Source organism: Arachis hypogaea, chromosome 9, assembly GCF_003086295.3.
Source record: "Arachis hypogaea cultivar Tifrunner chromosome 9, arahy.Tifrunner.gnm2.J5K5, whole genome shotgun sequence".
Classification (NCBI taxonomy): Eukaryota; Viridiplantae; Streptophyta; class Magnoliopsida; order Fabales; family Fabaceae; genus Arachis; species Arachis hypogaea.
Window position 1 is genome coordinate 59854899 of NC_092044.1, and position 19552 is coordinate 59874450.

General features: G+C 41.2%; 2 non-coding genes across 2 annotated transcripts; one reads left to right on the top strand and one right to left on the bottom strand.

Annotated features, from left to right (window-relative positions):
* Positions 1 to 5021: 5021 nt before the first annotated feature.
* Positions 5022 to 5129, bottom strand: LOC112713197 (small nucleolar RNA R71). Its single transcript, XR_003158171.1, has one exon. It is a non-coding gene; the product is annotated as a small nucleolar RNA R71 (small nucleolar RNA).
* A 14047-nt stretch (positions 5130 to 19176) lies between these two features.
* Positions 19177 to 19284, top strand: LOC112713963 (small nucleolar RNA R71). The gene has a single exon (XR_003158923.1). It is a non-coding gene; the product is annotated as a small nucleolar RNA R71 (small nucleolar RNA).
* Positions 19285 to 19552: the final 268 nt, after the last annotated feature.

Below are 19552 nucleotides of genomic sequence, written 5' to 3' on the forward strand. Positions count from 1 at the left end.
ATGGAGATTTGTTGAGAGACAAATTTTTCCCCGATCAAGTTTATGGCGCCGTTGCCGGGGATTGATTCTGCATTGACAATGATTACATTAGAGGATTGATGAGCGGATAATTTGCACGCTTTTAGGCATTGTTTTTAGTATGTTTTTAGTGTGTTTTAGTTAGTTTTTAGTATATTTCTATTAGTTTATAGTTAAAATTCACTTTTCTGGACTTTACTATGAGTTTGTGTGCTTTTCTGTGATTTCAGGTATTTTCTGGCTGAAATTGAGGGACTTGAGCAAAAATCTGATTCAGAGGCTGAAAAGGAATGCAGATGCTGTTGGATTCTGACCTCCCTCCACTCGAAGTGGATTTTCTTGAGCTATAGAATCCCAACTGGCGCGCTCTTAATGGCGTTGGAAAGTAGACATCCTGGGATTTCCAGCAATATATAATAGTCCATACTTTTCCTGAGATTTGATGGCCCAAACCGGCGTTCCAAATCAGCTCAAAATTGCCCGGCGTTAAACGCCGGAACTGGCACAAGAATGGGAGTTAAACGCCCAAACTGGCACAAAAGCTGGCGTTTAACTCCAAGAAGAGTCTCTACACGAAAATGCTTCAATGCTCAGCCCAAGCACACACCAAGTGGGCTCGGAAGTGGATTTTTATGTAATTTACTCATCTTTGTAAACCCTAGGCTACTAGTTCTCTACAAATAGGACCTTTTACTATTGTATTTTCATCTTGGTAGCTACCTTTAGTCTTATGCTATCTTAGATCATGGGGGCTGGCCTCTCGGCCATGCCTAGACCTTGTTCTTATGTATTTTCAACGGTGGAGTTTCTACACATCATAGACTAAGGTGTGGAGCTCTGCTGTACCTCGAGTATTAATGCAATTACTATTGTTCTTCTATTCAATTCGGCTTATTCTTGTTCAAAGATATTCATTTGCACCCAAGAACATGATGAATGTGATGATTATGTGACACTCATCATCATTCTCACTTATGAACGAGTGCCTGACAACCACTTATGTTCTACAAGCAAACAAGGCTTGAATGTTTATCTCTTGGATCCTTTAATCGGAATCTTCGTGGTATAAGCTAGAATTGATGGCGGCATTCAAGAGAATCCGGAAAGTCTAAACCTTGTCTGTGGTATTCTGAGTAGGATTCAATGATTGAATGACTGTGACGAGCTTCAAACTCCTAAAGGCTGGGCGTTAGTGACAGACGCAAAAGAATCAATGGATTCTATTCCAACCTGATTGAGAACCGACAGATGATTAGCCGTGCCATGACAGGGTGTGTTGAACATTTTCACTGAGAGGACGTGACTGTAGCCACTGACAACGGTGATGCCCAACATACAGCTTGCCATGAAAAGGAGTAAGAAGGATTGGATGAAGACAGTAGGAAAGCAGAGAGACGGAAGGGACAAAGAATCTTCATACGCTTATCTGAAATTCTCACCAATGAATTACATAAGTATCTCTATCTTTATCTTTATGTTTTATTCATACATCATCCATAACAATTTGAGTCTGCCTGACTAAGATTTACAAGGTGACCATAGCTTGCTTCATATCAACAATCTCTGTGGGATCGACCCTTACTCGCGTAAGGTTTATTACTTGGACGACCCAGTACACTTGCTGGTTAGTTGTGCGAAGTTGTGATAAAGAGTTGGGATTACAATTGTGCGTACCATGTTGATGGCACCATTGATGATCACAATTTCGTGCACCAAGGATCACTAGATTGAGCATTTTTGTTTTGTTTGATTTATTTTTCTGTTTGAGTATTTTGCTTTCTGTCTTAGTTAATTTCTCCCTTCCCCTGTTTCTTAGTTTTTCTTTGTTATTTACAATTCAGTTCACTAACCCCACTAACTGTTTGATATAATGCATCACTGACACTACAGTAATCCTAACAAAATACTATCTGCATTTCTTTTCTTTGCTTGTACTATGTTGGTTGTATGACAGGGAGAAGAGGCGGGGCTTCAACTACATTTGATTCTGAACCTGAGAGAACCTTCTTGAGATTAAGAAGGGAGGCAAAAGAAAAACGTGTGGTTGGTGCTGAAGAAGAGAAGGAACACTTTGAAGAATACTTTGAAACAACCATGGAAGACCATCGTGAGGAAGAGGTTCACAACCATGGTGGAGGAGGTAGAGCAAATCCTGGTGGGGAGGATAGAAGAGTCTTGGGCTCTTATATCAACCCAAACCCAGGGAACTGCGGAAGTAGCATCCAAAAACCAACCATCCATGCCAACAATTTCGAGCTAAAACCTCAACTCATCACTCTTGTGCAGAATAATTGCTCATTTGGAGGAGGAGCTCAAGAAGATCTGAATCAACACTTGACCATCTTCTTGAGGATTTGTGACACGGTGAAGTCCAATGGAGTCCACCAGGATGTCTATAGGCTGCTCTTGTTCCCTTTCTCACTCAGGGACAAGGCATTCAAATGGCTCAAATCCTTCCCAAAAGAAAGCCTGACAACTTGGGAGGAGGTAGTGAATAAGTTTTTGGCAAGGTTTTACCCCCCGCAAAGGATCAATAGGCTGAGAACTGAAGTACAGACGTTCAGACCGTAAGATGGGGAGACACTTTATGAAGCTTGGGAAAGGTTCAAAGACCTAACAAGAAGATGTCCACCAAATATGTTTAATGAATGGGTGCAGTTGCATATCTTCTATGAAGGCTTGTCATATGAATCAAAGAAGGCAGTAGATCATTCCTCTGGAGGATCCTTGAACAAGAAGAAGACCATTGAAGAAGCCATAGATGTCATTGAAACTGTAGCTGAGAACGACTACTTCTATGCTTCCAAAGAGGGAACACTAGAGGGGTAATGGAGCTAAACAATGTAGATGCTCTGCTGGGGATTGTTCGAGTTTTCGGCAAGCTTTTGGTCCGGTAACATCAGTGCCAAATTTTTGATCCGGCAACAGCACCAAGTTTTTGGCGCCGTTGCCGGGGATTGTTGAGTTTGGACAACTGACGGTTCATCTTGTTGCTTAGATTAGGTATTTTTCTTCAGAGTTCTTAAGAATGAATTCTAGTATTTCAAGGTGATGTTCTTATCATCACCAAAGCTGATTGATCTTCATCAATTTAGCTCTTGAATGCAATGTCCTGCTAAAACTTGGCTAGCCATGTCTAATCCCTTTAGACTGAAGCTTTAGACTAACATTGCATGATTCCTGGAATTCTCATTAAGAAATTTGATATCTTTATTTTCTTTTCCATTTAATTTTCGAAAAAGCACAAAAAAATTACAAAATCATAAAATCCAAAAATATTTCTTGTTTGAGTCTAGTGTTTCATGTTAAGTTTGGTGTCAATTGCATGTTTCTATTCTTCTTGCATTCATTCATGTGTCTTAAGTGATCTTCAAGATGTTCTTGATGATTTCCTTGCTCTGATCTTTGAATTCTCTTGACTTGAGTGTTTTGTTGTTTCTCATATGCATTATCATTTTGTTAGTGTCAATAGTATACAAACTTCTAAGTTTGGTGTCTTGCATGCATTGTTATTTGATTCTAGTTGCATTTTGATTATTCCTCATTATTAAAAATCCAAAAATATTTTTAATTTGTGTCTTTTCAAGTCAATAAAATAGAGAATTGAAGATTCAGAACATACAGCAGAGGAATTACACAGAAAAAGTTGGGCGTTCAAAATGCCCAGTGAGGAAGACAAACTGGCGTTTAAACGCCAGCCAGGGTGCCTGGCTGGGCATTTAACGCCCAAAAGGGTAGAGTTTTGGGCGTTAAACGCCAAAATGTGCACCATTCTGGGCGTTTAACGCCAGGATGGCACAAGAGGGAAGATTCTGTTTTTAATTCAAATTTTTTTCAGGTTTTCAAAATCAAATCTTTTTCAAATCATATCTTTTCAATTATATGTTTTCAAAATCAATTTCTTTCCATTTTCAAAAATACTTGCTATCAATTAATGATTTGATTCAACATTTCAAGTATGTTGCCTTTTCTGTTGAGAAAGGTTTAATGTCTGAATCATATCTTTTCTTGTTAGCCAAGTCATTAATTTTTAAAATCAAATCTTTTTTTGTTTTTCAAATCATATCTTCTCAATCACATCTTTTTAAAACCATAATTTTTCAATCATATCTTCCTAATCACATCTTTTTCAAAATAGTTTTCAATCATATCTTTTTAATTTCTAAATTCAAAATCTTTTTCAAAAATCACTTGATTTCTTTTTCACTCTTAGTTTTCAAAAATCAATTAATCTTTTTCAAAATGTTTTTAAAATCTTTTTTCAAAAATTTCTTCCCCTTTTCTCACATCCTTCTATTTATGGACTAACACTATTCCTTAATGCACAATTCGAACTCCATCTTCCTTGATAAGTTCGAATTTTCTACCTCTTCCTTCCATTTTTCTTTTCCTCTGACACCTCAAGGAATTTCTATACTGTGACATAGAGGATTCCATATTTTCTTGTTTTCTTCTCTTTCATATGAGCAGGAGCAAAGACAAAAGCATTCTTGTTGAAGCTAATCCTGAACCTGAAAGGACCTTGAAGCGAAAGCTAAGAGAAGCTAATGCACAATTCTCTGTAGAGGACCTAACAGAAATCTTCAAAGAAGAAGACATGGCAGCCGAAAACAACAACAATGCCAAGAATGCAAGGAAGGTGCTGGGTGACTTTACTGCACCTACTCCCGACTTCTATGGGAGAAGCATCTCTATCCCTGCCATTGGAGCAAACAACTTTTGAGCTTAAGCCTCAATTAGTTTCTCTAATGCAACAGAATTGCAAGTTTCATGGACTTCCATTGGAAGATCCTCATCAGTTTTTAGCTGAGTTCTTGCAAATCTGTGACACTGTCAAGACTAATGGGGTTGACCCTGAGGTCTACAGACTTATGCTATTCCCTTTTACTGTAAGAGACAGAGCTAGGACATGGTTGGACTCACAACCTAAAGAAAGCCTGAACTCTTGGGAAAAGCTAGTCAATGCCTTCTTGGCAAAGTTTTTCCTACCTCAAAAATTGAGTAAGCTTAGAGTGGAAGTCCAAACCTTCAGACAGAAGGAAGGTGAATCCCTCTATGAAGCTTGGGAAAGATACAAACAATTGATCAGAAAGTGTCCTTCTGACATGCTTTCTGAATGGAGCATCATAGGTATTTTCTATGATGGTCTGTCTGAACTTTCCAAGATGTCATTGGATAGTTCTGCTGGAGGATCTCTTCACCTGAAGAAGACGCCTACAGAAGCTTAAGAGCTCATTGAAATGGTTACAAATAACCAATTCATATACACTTCTGAAAGGAATCCTATGAACAATGGGACGAATCGGAAGAAAGGAGTTCTTGAGATTGATACTCTGAATGCCATATTGGCTCAGAACAAAATATTGATTTAGCAAGTCAATTTGATTTCTCAAAGTCTGTTTGGAGTGCAAGCTGCACCAGGCAGTACTAAGGACGCTTCATTTGAAGAAGAAGCTTATGATCCTGAGAACCCTTCAATGGAAGAGGTGAATTACATGGGAGAACCTTATGGAAACACCTATAATTCTTCATGGAGAAATCATCCAAATCTCTCATGGAAGGATCAACAGAGACCTCAACAAGGTTTCAAGAATAATATTGGTGGAAGAAATAGGTTTAGCAATGGCAAGCCTTTTCCATCATCTTCTCAGCAACAGACAGAGAATTCTAAGCAGAGCCACTCTGACTTAGCAACCATGGTCTCTGATCTAATCAAAACCACTCAAAGTTTCATGACTGAAACAAGGTCCTCCATTAGGAATTTGGAGGCACAAGTGGGTCAGTTGAGCAAGAAAATTACTGAACTTCCTCCTAGTACTCTTCCAAGCAATACAGAAGTGAATCCGAAAGGAGAATGCAAGGCCATTAACATGATCAACATGGCCAAACTAGGAGAGGAGGAAGAGGCAGTGAACGCCACTGAGGAAGACCTCAATGGACGTCCACTGGCCTCCAATGAGTTCCCCAATGAGGAACCATGGGAATCTGAGGCTCACACTGAGACCATAGAGATCCCATTGGATTTACTTATGCCATTCATGAGCTCTGATGAGTATTCTTCCTCTGAAGAGGATGAGTATGTCACTGAAGAGCAAGTTGCTAAATACCTTGGAGCAATCATGAAGCTAAATGAGAAGTTATTTGGTAATGAGACTTGGGAGGATGAACCCCCTTTGCTCACCAAAGAACTGCATTACTTGTCTAGGCAGAGATTACCTCAAAAGAGATAGGATCCTGGGAAGTTTTCAATACCTTGTAGCATAGGCACCATGACCTTTAAGAAGGCTCTGTGTGACTTAGGGTCAAGTGTAAACCTCATGCCTCTCTCTGTAATGGAGAAGCTAGGGATCTTTGAGGTACAAGCTGCAAGAATCTCACTAGAGATGGCAGACAATTCAAGAAAACAAGCTTATGGACTTGTAGAGGATGTTCTGGTAAAAGTTGAAGGCCATTACATCCCTGCTGATTTCGTAGTCCTAGAGACTGGGAAGTGCATGGATGAATCCATCATCCTTGGCAGATCCTTCCTAGCCACAGCAAAGGCTGTGATTGATGTTGATAGAGGAGAATTGATCATTCAAGTGAATGAAGAATCCTTTGTGTTTAAAGCTCAAGGATATCCCTTTGTCACTATGGAGAGGAAGCATGAAGAGCTTCTCTCAAAACAGAGTCAAACAGAGCCCCCACAGTCAAACTCTAAGTTTGGTGTTGGGAGGCCACAACCAACTTCTAAGTTTGGTGTTGAACCCCCACATTCAAACTCTAAGTTTGGTGTTGGGAGGTTCCAACATTGCTCTGAGCATCTGTAAGGCTCTTTGAGAGCCCTTTGTCAAGCTAATGACATTAAAGAAGCGCTTGTTGGGAGGCAACCCAATCTTATTATATTTATCTATTTTCTTTTGTTATTTTATGCTTTCTGTAGGTTAATGATCATGGGAAGTCACAAAATCAATTGAAAAAGTAAAAACATAATGAAAAATAGAAAGAAAAACAGCACACCCTGGAGGAAGACCTTGCTGGCGTTTAAACGCCAGTAAGGGCAGCAAATGGGCGTTTAACGCCCAGTCTGGCACCATTCTGGGCGTTTAACACCAGAAATGGGCACCAGACTGGCGTTAAACGCCAGGAAAGGGCAAGAAGCTAGTGTTAAACGCCAGAAATGGGCACCAGCCCGGCGTTTAACGCCAGAATTGGCACAAAGGTCATTTTTGCTCGCCACTTGGTGCAGGGATGACTTTTCCTTGACACCTCAGGATCTGTGAACCCACAGGATCCCCACCTACCCCACCACTCTCTCTCTTCTTCTTCACCCATTCACCAATCACCTCAACACCTCTTCCCCAAAACCCTTCACCTATCAAATCCCATCTTTCTCTTCACCACTCACATCCATCCTTAACAAAACCCCACCTACCTCACCATTCAAATTCAACCCACTTTCCCTCCCAAACCCAACCTCCCATAGCCGAACCATACACCCCCTCTACACTCCTATATAAACCCATCTTCACTCATTCATTTTCACACAACCTAAACACTACTTCTTCCCCTTTGGCCGAACCTTAAAGCCATCTCCATCTCCTCTATTTCTTCTTCTACTACTCTCTTCTTTCTTTTTTTGCCCGAGGACGAGCAAACCTTTTAAGTTTGGTGTGGTAAAAGCATTGCTTTTTGTTTTTCCATAACCATTTATGGCATCCAAGGCCGGAGAAACCTCTAGAAAGAGGAAAGGGAAGGCAAAAGCTTTCACTTCCGAGTCATGGGAGATGGAGAGATTCATCTCAAGGGTGCATCAAGACCACTTCTATGAAGTTGTGGCCTTGAAGAAGGTGATCCCCGAGGTCCCTTTCAAACTCAAAAAGAGTGAATATCCAGAGATCCGACATGAGATCCGAAGAAGAGGTTGGGAAGTTCTTATCAACCCCATTCAACAAGTCGGAATCTTAATGGTTCAAGAGTTCTATGCAAATGCATGGATCACCAAGAACCATGATTAAAGTGTGAACCCGGACCCAAAGAATTGGCTTACAATGGTTCGGGGGAAATACTTAGATTTTAGTCCGGAAAATGTAAGGTTGGCATTCAACTTGCCCATGATGCAAGGAGATGAACACCCTTACACTAGAAGGGTCAACTTTGATCAAAGGTTGGACCAAGTCCTCATAGACATCTGTGAAGAGGGCGCCCAATGGAAGAGAGATTCAAGAGGGAAGCCGGTTCAACTGAGAAGGCATGACCTCAAACCCGTGGCTAGAGGATGGTTGGAGTTTATCCAACGCTCAATCATTCCCACTAGCAACCGGTCCGAAGTTACTATAGACCGGGCCATCATGATTCATAGCATCATGATTGGAGAGGAAGTAGAAGTTCATGAGGTTATAGCCCAAGAACTTTATAAGGTGGCGGACAAGTCCTCTACCTTGGCAAGGTTAGCCTTTCCTCATCTCATTTGTCATCTCTGTTATTCAGTTGGAATTGACATAGAGGGAGACATCCCCATTGATGAGGACAAGCCCGTCACTAAGAAAAGGATGGAGCAAACAAGAGATCCCACTCATCAGGAAATCCCTGAGATGCCTCAAGGGATGCACTTTCCTCCACAGAACTATTGGGAGCAACTGAACACCTCCCTAGGAGAATTGAGTTCCAACATGGGACAACTAAGGGTGGAGCACCAAGAACATTCCATCCTCCTCCATGAAATTAGAGAAGATCAAAGAATCATGAGAGAGGAGCAACAAAGGCAAGGAAGAGACATTCAGGAGCTCAAGCACTCCATAAGATCTTCAAGAGGAAGAACAAGCCGCCATCACTAAGGTGGACCCGTTCTTCAATTTCCATGTTCTTTATTTCTGTTTTTCGAAAAAATCATGCTTATGTTTATCTATGTTTGTGCCTTGTGATCATTAGTGTCTTAGTGTCTATGCCTTAAAGTTATGAATGTCCTATGAATCCATCACCTCTCTTAAATGAAAAATGTTCTTAATTGAAAAAGAGAAGAATTGCATGAATTTTAAATTTTATAACAGATTAATTATTTTGATGTGGTGGCAATACTTTTGTTTTCTGAATGTATGCTTAAACAGTGCATATGTCTTTTGAATTTGTTGTTCATGAATGGTTAGCTCTTGAAAGAATGATGAAAAAGGAGACATGTTACTGAGGATCTGAAAAATCATAAAAATGATTCTTGAAGCAAGAAAAAGCAGTGAATACAAAAAAAAAGAGAAAGAGAAAAAGAAAGAAAAAGAAAGAAATAAAAGTGTGATCCAAGGCAAAAAGAGTGTGCTTAAGAACCCTGGACACCTCTAATTGGGGACTCTAGCAAAGCTGAGTCACAATCTGAAAAGGTTCACCCAATTATGTGTCTGTGGCATGTATGTATCCGGTGGTAATACTGGAAGACAAAGTGCTTTGGGGCCACGGCCAAGACTCATAAAGTAGCTGTCTTCAAGAATCATCATACTTAACTAGGAGAATCAATAACACTATCTGGATTCTGAGTTCCTATAGAAACCAATCATTCTAAATTTCAAAGGATAGAGTGAGATGCCAAAACTATTCAGAGGCAAAAAGCTAAAAGCCCCGCTCATCTTATTAATACTGATCTTCATAGATGTTTTTGGAATTCATTGCATATTCTCTTCTCTTTATCTTATTTAATTTCCAGTTGCTTGGGGACAAGCAACAATTTAAGTTTGGTGTGGTGATGAGCGGATAATTTGTATGCTTTTTGGCATTGTTTTTAGTATGTTTTTAGTGTGTTTTAGTTAGTTTTTAGTATATTTCTATTAGTTTATAGTTAAAATTCACTTTTCTGGACTTTACTATGAGTTTGTGTGTTTTTCTGTGATTTCAGGTATTTTCTGGCTGAAATTGAGGGACTTGAGCAAAAATCTGATTCAGAGGCTGAAAAGGACTGCAGATGCTGTTGGATTCTGACCTCCCTGTACTCGAAGTGGATTTTCTTGAGCTATAAAATCCCAATTGGCGTTGGAAAGTAGACATCCTGGGCTTTCCAGCAATATATAATAGTCCATACTTTGCCCGAGATTTGATGGCCCAAACCGGCGTTCCAAATCAGCTCAAAACTGCCCGGCGTTAAACGCCGGAACTGGCACAAGAATGGGAGTTGAACGCCCAAACTGGCACAAAAGCTGGCGTTTAACTCCAAGAAGAGTCTCTACACGAAAATTCTTCAATCCTCAGCCCAAGCACACACCAAGTGGGCCCGAAAGTGGATTTTTATGTAATTTACTCATCTTTGTAAACCCTAGGCTACTAGTTCTCTACAAATAGGATCTTTTACTATTGTATTTTCATCTTGGTAGCTATCTTTAGTCTTATGCTATCTTAGATCATGGGGGCTGGCCTCTCGGCCATGCCTAGACCTTGTTCTTATGTATTTTCAATCGTGGAGTTTCTACACATCATAGACTAAGGTGTGGAGCTCTGCTGTACCTCGAGTATTAATGCAATTACTATTGTTCTTCTATTCAATTCGGCTTATTCTTGTTCTAAGATATTCATTTGCACCCAAGAACATGATGAATGTGATGATTATGTGACACTCATCATCATTCTCACTTATGAACGAGTGCCTGACAACCACTTCAAGAGAATCCGGAAGGTCTAAACCTTGTCTGTGGTATTCTGAGTAGGATTCAATGATTGAATGACTGTGACGAGCTTCAAACTCCTGAAGGCAGGGCGTTAGTGACAGACGCAAAAGAATCAATGGATTCTATTCCAACCTGATTGAGAACCGACAGATGATTAGCCGTGCCGTGACAGGGTGCGTTGAACATTTTCACTGAGAGGACGGGACTGTAGCCACTGACAACAGTGATGCCCAACATACAGCTTGCCATGGAAAGGAGTAAGAAGGATTGGATGAAGACAGTAGGAAAGCAGAGAGACGGAAGGGACAAAGCATCTTCATACGCTTATCTGAAATTCTCACCAATGAATTACATAAGTATCTCTATCTTTATCTTTATGTTTTATTCATACATCATCCATAACCATTTGAGTCTGCTTGACTAAGATTTACAAGGTGACCATAGCTTGCTTCATACCAACAATCTCTGTGGGATCGACCTTTACTCGCGTAAGGTTTATTACTTGGATGACCCAGTACACTTGCTGGTTAGTTGTGCAAAGTTGTGATAAAGGGTTGGGATTACAATTGTGCGTACCATGTTGATGGCGCCATTGATGATCACAATTTCGTGCACCAAGGATCACTAGATTGAGCATTTTTGTTTTGTTTGATTTAATTTTCTGTTTGAGTATTTTGCTTTCTGTCTTAGTTAATTTCTCCCCTCCCCTATTTCTTAGTTTTTCTTTGTTATTTACAATTCAGTTCACTAACCCCACTAACTGTTTGATATAATGCATCACTGACACTAACAGTAATCCTAACAAAATACTATCTGCATTTCTTTTCTTTGCTTGTACTCTGTTGGTTGTATGACATGGAGAAGAGGCGGGGCTTCAACTACCTTTGATTTTGAACCTGAGAGAACTTTCTTGAGATTAAGAAGGGAGGCAAAAGAAAAATGTGTGGTTGGTGCTGAAGAAGAGGAGGAACACTTTGAAGAATACTTTGAAACAACCATGGAAGACCATCGTGAGGAAGAGGTTCACAACCATGGTGGAGGAGGTAGAGCAAATCCTGGTGGGGAGGATAGAAGAGTCTTGGGCTCTTATATCAACCCAAACCCAGGGAACTGTGGAAGTAGCATCCAAAAACCAACCATCCATGCCAACAATTTCGAGCTAAAACCTCAGCTCATCACTCTTGTGCAGAATAATTGCTCATTTGGAGGAGGAGCTCAAGAAGATCCGAATCAACACTTGACCATCTTCTTGAGGATTTGTGACACGGTGAAGTCCAATGGAGTCCACCAGGATATCTATAGGCTGCTCTTGTTCCCTTTCTCACTCAGGGACAAGGCATTCAAATGGCTCGAATCCTTCCCAAAAGAAAGCCTGACAACTTGGGAGGAGGTAGTGAATAAGTTTTTGGCAAGGTTTTACCCCCCGCAAAGGATCAATAGGCTGAGAACTGAAGTATAGACGTTCAAACAGCAAGATGGGGAGACACTTTATGAAGCTTGGGAAAGGTTTAAAGACCTAACAAGAAGATGTCCACCAAATATGTTTAATGAATGGGTGCAGTTGCATATCTTCTATGAAGGCTTGTCATATGAATCAAAGAAGGCAGTAGATCATTCCTCTGGAGGATCCTTGAACAAGAAGAAGACCATTGAAGAAGCCATAGATGTCATTGAAATTGTAGCTGAGAACGACTACTTCTATGCTTCCAAAGAGGGAACACTAGAGGAGTAATGGAGCTAAACAATGTAGATGCTCTACTGGCTCAAAACAAGCTCATCACCAAGCAGCTAGCTGACCTCACCAAGAAGATGGAAAGAAGTAAAGTAGCAGCAATCACCACCTCATCAACAACCCAAGAAGAAGTTGAAGAAAAGGACCTTGAGCAAGCCAACTACATTGGGAATTCACCTAGACAGAACCATAATACATACCCCAAGACATACAACTCTGGATGGAGGAACCACCCAAACTTTGGGTGGGGAAATCAGCAAGAGCAAAGCCAAGACCAGAGACGTTACAACTCCAACGACAATGCAGCTCATCAACAATTCACACAGAGGACATATCAACACCCCCACATCAACACATCTCATCCATCTACCCCTAATCCCAACCTACCATCATTTGATGACAGAATCTCAAAGATAGAAACCCTCCTTGAAAGCATATGCAAAGACATTCAAGACAATAAGGTGTTCCAAGAGGAGGTGCGAGCCAGTATGAAGAATCGGGGAGAAGCAATCAAGAAGCTGGAATTCTGGTAGCGCGAAATTGTGATCACTACAACTTCGCACAACTAACCAGCAAGTGTACTGGGTCGTCCAAGTAATAAACCTTACGCGAGTAAGGGTCGATCCCACAGAGATTGTTGGTATGAAGCAAGCTATGGTCACCTTGTAAATCTTAGTCAGGCAGACTCAAATGGATATGAATGATGATATACGAATAAAACATAAAGATAAAGATAGAGATACTTATGTAATTCATTGGTGTGGATTTCAGATAAGCGCATGAAGATGCTTGTCCCTTCCGTCTCTCTGCTTTCCTACTGTCTTCATCCAATCCTTCTTACTCCTTTCATGGCAAGCTTATGCAAGGGTTTCACCGTTGTCAGTGGCTACCTCCCATCCTCTCAGTGGAAATGTTCAACGCACCCTGTCACGGCACGGCTATCCATCTGTCGGTTCTCAATCAGGCCGGAATAGAATCCAGTGATTCTTTTGCGTCTGTCACTAAAGCCCCGCCTTCAGGAGTTTGAAGCTCGTCACAGTCATTCAATCATTGAATCCTTCTCAGAATACCACAGACAAGGTTAGACCTTCCGGATTCTCTTGAATGCCACCATCAGTTCTAGCCTATACCACGAAGACTCTGATCTCACGGAATGGCTGGCTCGTTTGTCAGGCGAGCACTCGGTTGTCAGGCGATCAACCATGCATCGTGTATCAGGAATCCAAGAGATATTCACCCAATCTAAGGTAGAACAGAGGTGGTTGTCAGTCACACGTTCATAGGTGAGAATGATGATGAGTGTCACGGATCATCACATTCATCAAGTTGAAGAACAAGTGATATCTTGGAACAAGAACAAGCGGAATTGAATAGAAGAACAATAGTAATTGCATTAATACTCGAGGTACAGCAGAGCTCCACACCTTAATCTATGGTGTGTAGAAACTCCACCGTTGAAAATACATAAGAACAAGGTCTAGGCATGGCCGAATGGCCAGCCTCCCAATGATCTAAGAACTAGATGTCCAAAGATGATCAAAGGATCAAAAGAAATCCAAAGATTCCCAGATACAATAATAAAAGGTCCTACTTATAGAGAACTAGTAGCCTAGGGTTTACAGAGATGAGTAAATGACATAAAAATCCACTTTTGGGCCCACTTGGTGTGTGCTTGGGCTGAGCATTGAAGCATTTTCGTGTAGAGACTCTTCTTGGAGTTAAACGCCAGCTTTGGTGCCAGTTTGGGCGTTTAACTCCCATTCTTGTGCCAGTTCCGGCGTTTAACGCTGGAATTCCTGAGGGTGACTTTGAACGCCGGTTTGGGCCATCAAATCTTGGGCAAAGTATGGACTATAATATATTGCTGGAAAGCCCAGGATGTCTACTTTCCAACGCCGTTGAGAGCGCGCCAATTGGGCTTCTGTAGCTCCAGAAAATTCGCTTCGAGTGCAGGGAGGTCAGAATCCAACAGCATCTGCAGTCCTTTTTAGTCTCTGAATCAGATTTTTGCTCAGGTCCCTCAATTTCAGCCAGAAAATACCTGAAATCACAGAAAAACACACAAACTCATAGTAAAGTCCAGAAAAGTGAATTTTAACTAAAAACTAATAAAAATATACTAAAAACTAACTAGATCATACTAAAAACATACTAAAAACAATGCCAAAAAGCGTACAAATTATCCGCTCATCACAACACCAAACTTAAATTGTTGCTTGTCCTCAAGCAACTGAAAATCAAACAAGATAAAAAGAAGAGAATATGCAATGAATTCCAAAAACATCTATGAAGATCAGTATTAATTAGATGAGCGGGGCTTTTAGCTTTTTGCCTCTGAACAGTTTTGGCATCTCACTCTATCCTTTGAAATTCAGAATGATTGGCTTCTTTAGGAACTCAGAATCCAGATAGTGTCATTGATTCTCCTAGTTAAGTATGATGATTCTTGAACACAGCTACTTATTGAGTCTTAGCCGTGGCCCAAAGCACTCTGTCTTCCAGTATTACCACCGGATACATACATGCCACAGACACATAATTGGGTGAACCTTTTCAGATTGTGACTCAGCTTTGCTAGAGTCCCCAATTAGAGGTGTCCAGGGTTCTTAAGCACACTCTTTTTGCCTTGGATCACAACTTTATTTTCTTTCTTTTTCTTTCTTTTTCTTTTTCCTCTTTCTTTTTCTTTCTCTCTTTTTTTCGAATTTTTTTTTTGAATCACTGCTTTTTCTTGCTTCAAGAATCATTTTTATGATTTTTCAGATCCTCAGTAACATGTCTCCTTTTTCATCATTCTTTCAAGAGCCAACATTCATGAACCACAAATTCAAAAGACATATGCACTGTTTAAGCATTCATTCAGAAGACAAAAGTAATGCCACCACATCAAAATAATTAAACTGTTATAAAATTCAAAATTCATGCAATTCTTTTCTTTTTCAATTAAGAACATTTATTTAAGAGAGGTGATGGATTCATAGGACATTCATAACTTTAAGGCATAGACACTAAGACACTAATGATCACAAGACACAAACATAGACAAACATAAGCACTAAAATTCGAAAAACAGGAAAATAAAGAATAAGGAAATTAAGGAACGGGTCCACCTTAGTGATGGCGGCTCTTTCTTCCTCTTGAAGATCCTATGGAGTGCTTGAGCTCCTCAATGTCTCTTCCTTGTCTTTGTTGCTCCTCTCTCATGATTCTTTGATCTTCTCTAATTTCATGGAGGATGATGGTGTGTTCTTGATGCTCCACCCTTAGTTGTCCCATGTTGGAACTCAATTCTCCTAGGGAGGTGTTTAGTTGCTCCCAATAGTTTTGTGGAGGAAAGTGCATCCCTTGAGGTATCTCAGGGATCTCATGATGAGTGGGGTCTCTTGTGTGCTCCATCCTCTTCTTAGTGATGGGCTTGTCCTCATCAATAGGGATGTCTCCCTCTATGTCAACTCCAACCGAATAACAGAGGTGACAAATGAGATGAGGGAAGGCTAACCTTGCCAAGGTAGAAGACTTGTCCGCCACCTTATAAAGTTCTTGAGATATAACCTCATGAACTTCTATTTCTTCTCCAATCATGACGCTATGAATCATGATAGCCCGGTCTATAGTAACTTCGGACCGGTTGCTAGTGGGAATGATTGAGCGTTGGATAAACTCCAACCATCCTCTAGCCACGGGTTTGAGGTCATGCCTTCTCAATTGAACCGGCTTCCCTCTTGAATCTCTCTTCCATTGGGCGCCCTCTTCACATATGACTGTGAGGACTTGGTCCAACCTTTGATCAAAGTTGACCCTTCTAGTGTAAGGATGTTCATCTCCTTGCATCATGGGCAAGTTGAATGCCAACCTTACATTTTCCGGACTAAAATCCAAGTATTTCCCCCGAACCATAGTAAGATAATTCTTTGGATCCGGGTTCACACTTTGATCATGGTTCTTGGTGATCCATGCATTGGCATAGAACTCTTGAACCATTAAGATTCCGACTTGTTGAATGGGGTTGGTAAGAACTTCCCAACCTCTTCTTCGGATCTCATGTCGGATCTCCGGATATTCACTCTTTTTGAGTGAAAAAGGGACCTCGGGGATCACCTTCTTCAAGGCCACAACTTCATAGAAGTGGTCTTGATGCACCTTTGAGATGAATCTTTCCATCTCCCATGACTCGGAGGTGGAAGCTTTTGCCTTCCCTTTCCTCTTTCTAGAGGTTTCTCCGGCCTTGAATGCCATAAATGGTTATGGAAAAACAAAAAGCAATGCTTTTACCACACCAAACTTAAAAGGTTTGCTCGTCCTCGAGCAAAAGAAGAAAGAAGAGAGTAGAAGAAGAAGAAATGAGGAAGAAGGGAATAGCTTTGTGTTCGGCCAAAAAGGGGGAGAAGTGGTGGTTTGGTTGTGTGAAGATGAAGGAGTGAAGATGGGTTTATATAGGAGTGGGGGGGCTCATGGTTCGGTCATGTATGGGTGGGTTTGGGAGGGAAAGTGGTTTGAATTTGAAGGGTGAGGTAGGTGGGGTTTTATGAAGGATGGATGTGAGTGGTGAAGAGAAAGATGGGATTTGATAGGTGAAGGGTTTTTTTGGGGAAGAGGTATTTGAGGTGATTGATGAATGGGTGAAGAAGAGATAGAGAGTGGTGGGGTAGGTGGGATCCTGTGGGGTCCACAGATCCTGAGGTGTCAAGGAAAAGTCATCCCTGCACCAAATGGCATGCAAAAATGCGTTTTTAGCCATTTCTGGCGTTAAACGCCGGGCTGGTGCCCATTTCTGGCGTTTACGCCAGCTTCTTGCCCTTTTCTGGCGTTTAACGCCAGTCTGGTGCCCCTTTTTGGCGTTAAACGCCCAGAATGGTGCCAGACTGGGCGTTAAACGCCCATCTACTAGCCTCACTGGCGTTTAAACGCCAGTGCGCTCTCCTCCAGGGTGTGCTGTTTTTCCTTCTGTTTTTCATTCTATTTTTGCTTTTTTCATTGATTTTGTGACTTCTCATGATCATCAACCTACAAAAAATATAAAATAACAAAAGAGAATAGATAAAATATAACATTGGGTTGCCTCCCAACAAGCGCTTCTTTAATGTCAGTAGCTTGACAGAGGACTCTCATGGAGCCTCACAGATACTCAGAGCAATGTTGGAACCTCCCAACACCAAACTTAGAGTTTGAATGTGGGGGTTCAACACCAAACTTAGAGTTTGGTTGTGGCCTCCCAACACCAAACTTAGAGTTTGACTGTGGGGGCTCTGTGTGGCTCTGTTTTGAGAGAAGCTCTTCATGCTTCCTCTCCATGGTGACAGAGGGATATCCTTGAGCCTCAAACACAAAGGATTTTTCATTCACTTGAATGATCAATTCTCCTCTATCAACATCAATCACAGCCCTTGCTGTGGCTAGGAAGGGTCTGCCAAGGATGATGGATTCATCCATGCACTTCCCAGTTTCTAGGACTATGAAATCAGTAGGGATGTAATGGTCTTCAACTTTTACCAGAACATCCTCTACAAGTCCATAGGCTTGTTTTCTTGAATTGTCTGCCATCTCTAGTGAGATTTTTGCAGCTTGCACCTCAAAGATCCCTAACTTCTCCATTACAGAGAGAGGCATGAGGTTTACACTTGACCCTAAGTCACACAAGGCCTTCTTGAAGGTCATGGTGCCTATGGTACAAGGTATTGAAAACTTCCCAGGATCCTGTCTCTTTTGAGGCAGTTTCTGCCTATACAAGTCATCCAGTTCTTTGGTGAGCAAAGGGGATTCATCCTCCCAAGTCTCATTTCCAAATAACTTGTCATTTAGCTTCATGATTGCTCCAAGGTATTTAGCAACTTGCTCTTCAGTGACATACTCATCCTCTTCAGAGGAAGAATACTCATCAGAGCTCATGAATGGCAGAAGTAAGTCCAATGGAATCTCTATGGTCTCATTTTGAGCCTCAGATTCCCATGGTTCCTCATTGGGGAACTCAGTGGAGGCCAGTGGACGTTCATTGAGGTCTTCCTCGGTGGCGTTCACTGCCTCTTCCTCCTCTCCAAATTCGGCCATGTTGATGGCTTTGCACTCTCCTTTTGGATTTTCCTCTGTATTGCTTGGGAGAGTACTAGGAGGGAGTTCAGTAATTTTCTTGCTCAGCTGACCCACTTGTCCCTCCAAATTTCTAATGGAGGACCTTGTTTCAGTCATGAAACTTTGAGTGGTTTTGATTAGATCAGAGACCATGGTTGCTAAGTCAGAGGTATTCTGCTTAGAACTCTCTGTCTGTTGCTGAGAAGATGATGGGAAAGGCTTGCTATTGCTAAACCTGTTTCTTCCACCATTATTATTGTTGAAACCTTGTTGAGGTCTCTGTTGATCCTTCCATGAGAGATTTGGATGATTTCTCCATGAAGAATTATAGGTGTTCCCATAGGGTTCTCCCATGTAATTCACCTCTTCCATTGAAGGGTTCTCAGGATCATAAGCTTCTTCCTCAGATGAAGCTTCCTTAGTACTACTTGGTGCATTTTGCATTCCAGACAGACTTTGAGAAATCATATTGACTTGTTGAGTCAATATTTTGTTCTGAGCCAATAGGGCATTCAGAGTGTCAATCTCAAGAACTCCTTTCTTCTGACTAGTCCTATTGTTCACAGGATTTCTTTCAGAAGTGTACATGAATTGGTTATTTGCAACCATTTCAATCAGCTCTTGAGCTTCTGTAGGCGTCTTCTTCAGATGAAGAGATCCTCTAGCAGAGCTATCCAAAGACATCTTGGACAGTTCAGAGAGACCATCATAGAAAATACCTATGATGCTCCATTCAGAAAGCATATCAGAAGGACACTTTCTGATTAATTGTTTGTATCTTTCCCAAGCTTCATAGAGGGATTCTCCTTCCTTCTGTCTGAAGGTTTGGACTTCCACTCTAAGCTTACTCAATTTTTGAGGTGGAAAGAACTTTGCCAATAAGGCATTGACTAGCTTTTCCCAAGAGTCCAGGCTTTCTTTGGGTTGAGAGTCCAACCATGTCCTAGCTCTGTCTCTTACAGCAAAAGGGAATAGCATAAGTCTGTAGACCTCAGGGTCAACCCCATTAGTCTTGACAGTGTCACAGATTTGCAAGAACTCAGCTAAAAACTGATGAGGATCTTCCAATGGAAGTCCATGGAACTTGCAATTCTGTTGCATTAGAGAAACTAAT